The sequence below is a fragment of the Triticum aestivum genome, chromosome 6D, assembly GCF_018294505.1.
Source record: "Triticum aestivum cultivar Chinese Spring chromosome 6D, IWGSC CS RefSeq v2.1, whole genome shotgun sequence".
NCBI classification, from domain to species: Eukaryota; Viridiplantae; Streptophyta; class Magnoliopsida; order Poales; family Poaceae; genus Triticum; species Triticum aestivum.
In genome coordinates, this window is record NC_057811.1 from 267,994,206 (window position 1) to 268,000,943 (window position 6,738).

The window sequence follows — 6,738 nt, forward strand, 5'->3', positions numbered from 1 at the left end:
TATAGTTTGGCCATGCTTCATTTTCGTCACACAAAATGCTCCCATCATGCACATCCCCGATGACAAGCTGAGCAATTGTTTCATACTTTAGCATTCTCAAACTTTTTCAACTTTCACTCAATATATGAGCGCGAGCCATGGACATAGCACTATAGGTGGAACAGAATATGATGATGGAGGTTGTGTGGAGAAGACAAAAATGGAGAAAGTGTCACATCGACGCAGCTAATGAACGGGCTATGGAGATGCCCATCAATTGATGTCAATGCGAGGAGTAGGGATTGCCATGCAACGGATGCACTAGAGCTATAAATGTATGAAAGCTCAACAAAAGAAACTAAGTGGGTGTGCATCCAACTTGATTGCTCAAGAAGACCGAGGGCATTTTGAGGAAGCCCGTCATTGGAATATACAAGCCAAGTTCTATAATGAAAATTCCCACTAGTATATGAAAGTGACAAAATAAGAGACTCTCTATCATGAAGATCATGGTGCTACTTTGAAGCACAAGTGTGGAAAAGGATAGTAACATTGCCCATTCTCTCTTTTTCTCTCATTTTTTTGGGCCTTCTCTCTTTTTTTATGGCCTCTTTTTTTTCGTCCAGAGTCTCATCCCGACTTGTGTGGGAATCATAGTCTCCATCATCCTTTCCTCACTGGGACAATGCTCTAATAATGATGATCATCACACTTTTATTTACTTACAACTCAAGAATTACAACTCGATACTTAGAACAAAAATATGACTCTATGTGAATGCCTCTGGCGGTGTACCGGGATGTGCAATGAATCAAGAGTGACATGTATGAGAAATTATGAATGGTGGCTTTGCCACAAATACGATGTCAACTACATGATCATGCAAGGCAATATGACAATGATAAAGCGTGTCATAATAAACGGAACAGTGGAAAGTTGCATGGCAATATATCTCAGAATGGCTATGGAAATGCCGTAATAGGTAGGTATGGTGGCTGTTTTGAGGAAGATATAAGGAGGCTTATGTGAGATAGAGCGTATCATATCACGGGGTTTGGATGCACCGGCGAAGTTTGCACCAACTCTCGAGGTGAGAAAGGGCAATGCACGGTACCGAAGAGGCTAGCAATGATGGAAGGGTGAGAGTGCATATAATCCATGGACTCAACATTAGTCATAAAGAACTCACATACTTATTGCAAAAATCTACAAGTCATCAAAACCAAGCACTACGCGCATGCTCCTAGGGGGATAGATTAGTAGGAAAAGACCATCGCTCGCCCCCCACCACCACTCATAAGCAAGACAATCAAAGAAACACCTCATGCTTCAAATTTGTTACACAACGGTTACCATACGTGCATGCTACGGGACTTGCAAACCTCAACACAAGTATTTCTAAAATTCACAATTACTCAACTAGCATGACTCTAATATCACCATCTTTATATCTCAAAACAATTATCAAGTATCAAACTTCTCATAGTATTTAATGCACTTTATATGAAAGTTTTTATTATACCCATCTTGAATGCCCATCATATTAGGACTAATTTTATAACCAAAGAAAATTACCATGCTGTTTAGGACTCTCAAAATAATATAAGTGAAGCATGAGAGTTCATCTATTTCTACAAAATAAAACCACCGCCGTGCTCTAAAAGGATATAAGTGAAGCACTAGAGCAAATGACAAACTACTCCGAAAGATATAAGTGAAGATCAATGAGTAGTCGAATAATTATGCAACTATGTGAAGACTCTCTAATATTTAAGAATTTCAGATCTTGGTATATTATTCAAACAGCAAGCAAAGCAAAATAAAATAAAATGACGCTCCAAGCAAAACACATATCATGTGGTGAATAAAAATATAGCTCCAGGTAAAGTTACCGATGAACGAAGACGAAAGAGGGGATGCCATCCGGGGAATCCCCAAGATTAGGCTCTTGGTTGTCCTCGAATATTACCTTGGGGTGCCATGGGCATCCCCAAGCTTAGGATCTTGCCACTCCTTATTCCATAGTCCATCGAATCTTTACCCAAAACTTGAAAACTTCACAACACAAAACTTAACAGAAAACTCGTAAACTCCGTTAGTATAAGAAAATAAATCAGCACTTAGGTACTGTTGTGAACTCATTCTAAATTCATATTGGTGTAATATCTACTGTATTCCAACTTATCTATGGTTCATACCCTCCGATACTACTCATAGATTCATCAAAATAAGCAAACAACACATAGAAAACAGAATCTGTCAAAAACAGAACAGTCTGTAGTAATCTGTATCATTCGAATACTTATGTAAATCCACAAATTCTGAAATAAATTGGTGGACGTGAGGAATTTGTCTATTAATCTTCTTCAAAAAGAATGAACCTAAAAACACTCTCCAGTAAAAAATGGCATCTAATCTCGTGAGCGCAAAAGTTTCTGTTTTTTACAGCAAGATTGCAAAGACTTCACCCATGTCTTCCCAAAGGTTCTACTTGTCACAAACACTAATTAAAACATAAAACCACAACTAAGAAGAGGCTAGATGAATTATTTATTACTAAACTGGAGCAAAAGGCAAAGAACAAAAATAAAATTGGGTTGCCTCCCAACAAGCGCTAACGTTTAACGCCCCTAGCTAGGCATGATGATTTCAATGATGCTCACATAAAAGATAAGAATTGAAACATAAAGAGAGCATCATGAAGAATATGACTAGCACATTTAAGTCTTAACCACTTCCTATGCATAGGGATTTTGTGAGCAAACAACTTATGAGAACAATAATCAACTAGCATAGGAAGACAAAACAAGCATAACTTTAAAACTTTAAGCACATAGAGAGGAAACTTGATATTATTGCAATTCCTACAAGCATATGTTCCTCCCTCATAATAATTTTCAGTAGCATCATGAATGAATTCAACATCACATAAAGCATTCTTTTCATGATCTACAAGCATAGAATTTTTATTACTCTCCACATAAACAAATTTCTTCTCGTGAATAGTAGTGGGAGCAAACTCAACAAAATAACTACCATGTGAGGCATAATCCAATTGAAAATTAAAATCAAGATGACAAGTTTCATGGTTATCATTTTTCTTTATAGCATACATGTCATCACAATAATCATCATAGATAGCAACTTTGTTCTCATAATCAATTGGAACCTCTTCCGAAATAGTGGATTCATCACTAAATAAAGTCATGACCTCTCCAAATCCACTTTCATCAATATAATCATCATAAATAGGAGGCATTCTTTCATCATAATAAATTTGCTCATCAAAACATGGGGGACAAAAATTATCATCTTCATCAAACATAGCTTCCCCAAGCTTGTGGCTTTGCATATCATTAGCATCATGGATATTCAAGGAATTCATACTAACAACATTGCAATCATGCTCATCATTCAAATATTTAGTGCCAAACATTCTAATGCATTCTTCCTCTAGCACTTGAGCACAATTATCGGAATCCTTATTTTCACGAAAGACATTAAAAGATGAAGCATATGAGGCATCCCCAATTCCTTTTTTTTGTAGTTTTCTTTTATAGACTAAACTAGTGATAAAACAAGAAACAAAAAGATTCGATTGCAAGATCTAAAGATATACCTTCAAGCACTAACCTCACCGGCAATGGCGCCAGAAAAGAGCTTGATGTCTACTACACAACCTTCTTCTTGTAGACGTTGTTGGGCCTCCAAGTGCAGAGGTTTGTAGGATAGTAGCAAATTTCCCTCAAGTGGATGACCTAAGGTTTATCAATCCATGGGAGGCGTAAGATGAAGATGGTCTCTCTCAAACAACCCTGCAACCAAATAACAAAGAGTCTCTTGTGTCCCCAACACACCCAATACAATGGTAAATTGTATAGGTGCACTAGTTCGGCGAAGAGATGGTGATACAATTTCAATATGAATGGTAGATATAGGTTTTTGTAATCTGAAATTATAAAAAGAGCAAGGTAGCAAGTGGTAAAAGTGAGCGTAAAAGGTATTGCAATGCTAGGAAACAAGGCCTAGGGTTCATACTTTCACTAGTGCAAGTTCTCTCAACAATAATAACATAATTGGATCATATAACTATCCCTCAACATGCAACAAAGAGTCACTCCAAAGTCACTAATAGCGGAGAACAAACAAAGAGATTATTGTAGGGTACGAAACCACCTCAAAGTTATCCTTTCTGATCGATCTATTCAAGAGTCTGTAGTAAAATAACACGAAGCTATTCTTTCCGTTCGATCTATCCTAGAGTTTGTACCAGAATAACACCTTAAGACATAAATCAACCAAAACCCTAATATCACCTAGATACTCCAATGTGACCTTAAGTATCCATGGGTAGGATTATACGATATGCATCACACAATCTCGGATTCATCTATTCAACCAACACAAAGAACTTCAAAGAGTGCCCCAAAGTTTCTACCGGAGAGTCAGGACGAAAACGTGTGCCAACCCCTATGCATAGATTCCCAAGGTCACGGTGAGGGAGTCCTGGATTAAAGGGTCCTCGGTAGTCTAGGCTATGTGATGTGGGCCGGACTAATGGGCCGTGAAGATACAAGACAGAAGACTTCCTCCTGTGTCCGGATGGGACTCTCCTTTGCGTGGAAGGCAAGCTTGGCGTTCGGATATGAAGATTCCTTTATCTGTAAACCGACTCTGTACAACCCTAGGTCCCTCCGGTGTCTATATAAAATGGAGGGTTTAGTCCGTAGAGGCAATCATAATCATATAGGCTAGACATCTAGGGTTTAGCCATTACAATCTTGAGGTGGATCAACTCTTGTAAACCCCATATTCATCCAAGATAATCAAGCAGGAAGTAGGGTATTACCTCCATCAAGAGGGCCCGAACCTGGGTAAACATCGTGTCCCTGTCTCCTGTTACCTTTGATCCTCTGACGCACAGTTCGGGACCCCCTACCCGAGATCTGCCGGTTTTGACACCGACATTGGTGCTTTCATTGAGAGTTCCTCTGTGGCGTCGACAATAGGATTGATGGCTCGCCTTGTTATCAAGGACAGTATCAGTTCCGGAGAAGCCCTAGCCTCAGGCCAAACCCTCCGGCTGGGCAGCTTTACCATGGCCACCCGTTCGGCCTTTAAGCCGATGATGACTTCCCAAGTCGTCGAACATCGCCTCCGTGTTGACCCCGAATACTCCAAACGGATGGACCCGGTGGATTTGTCGTCTTTAAACGAACTCCTGAATTGCATCACAGCCCTGGGGGTCGCTTCAGACTATGATCGGAATGGGCTTAAACCCGATTAGAGAGAAATCAAATCTCCGCCGATCACCCATCAGATAGCGGTCATAGAGGAGCAAAACAACGACTCTTCTGCTATGTTGAAAACAAGCTATGTTCGGATCTCCGAGCTCGGAGAGCTGGATACCCGTCTGCCAGGGGACACTCCCAATCCTCCGAATTTAGAACCGGGCGTTGAGCCTAAAGAATCATTGGACGTCCCAGAGCCACTAATAAACTCAGAAGTTTTTCAAACTCCGGACTCCACATTGGGCCAGGATTCGGATTTAACGCCCCCCACCCACCACAAGCAATATTCGCCAAGCAATTCCGCCCCCCGGATATATGCGACCTCATGTACATACGGCAGCAGTCTCAGGAAATAGTCCATCACTTCTGGGCTAGACTCCTCCTTGTCAAGGACAAGATTAAAGATTGCCGCGAGGAGGACGCGATTTCAGTATTCTGCAATAATTGCACGGACGAAGGAATTCTCAACGCCCTCAACCGCCGTCGCGTACTACACTTTGCTGACTTGGCAACTATAGTACAGAAGTACTGCGAAATGGAAAGCGCCTGGAAAACTCAGACCGCTCGCTGGGAACCACCGGCCTCCATGCCACCTCCCTGGCGGGCAAAAAGGATGCAGCCTCACGGGGCAAGAAAATAAAACCCATTACGGGACATGGAACCGTTCTTGAGGGATGGCTCGATAAGCCATGCAAGATACACACGACACCGGATTCCGAACCAACCCACAGCCTTAGAGCATGTTGGATACTCCGGCAAGTGGCCAAGAGCGGCGAGGATATCCTCACCGAAAATACCTCAGAGCAGTACTCTCCGGAAGGTGATGACCTTAGAGTATTGACGGTCTTCGAGACTTTCGCCTCAAACAATCTGCGCAAGAGGGCACTCCGTGACCTCGCCGAAGTCTGCCAAGTCGCAGCAATAAATCCTTGGAACGACGCGGCCATAACTTTTAATGCCGATGACGAACCAAAATTCAAGTCAGTCCGGGCACCAGCCGCCTTAGTCCTCAATCCAATTGTGGATGGCTTTCGGCTCACTAAGTGCTCATGAATGGCGGCAGCGAGCTGAACCTCATCTATGAGGACACGCTCAATAAAATGCAAATAGACGGAAGCCGCATCGAGCAAAGTAATACGACTTTTCGAGGAATCATTCCCAGTCAGGAAGCAAGATGCTCATGAAAAATTAAACTCGGTGTGGTATTCGGCACGCCGGAGAACTATCGGTCCGAAGATATAACCTTCCAAGAGGCCCCTTTCAACAGTGGGTATCACGCCCTGTTGGGGCGAGATGCATTCATGCGCTTTCAAGCCATACCTCATTACAGGTATATGAAGCTCAAGATGCCCGGGCCCAACGGTATTATCACTGTTGCCAGTGATCCGGACATAGCACTCCGCGCCGAAAACATAACCGCATCCCTGGCGCTCGAGGCACTATCTGAGGCCCTTGCAGCCGAAGAACT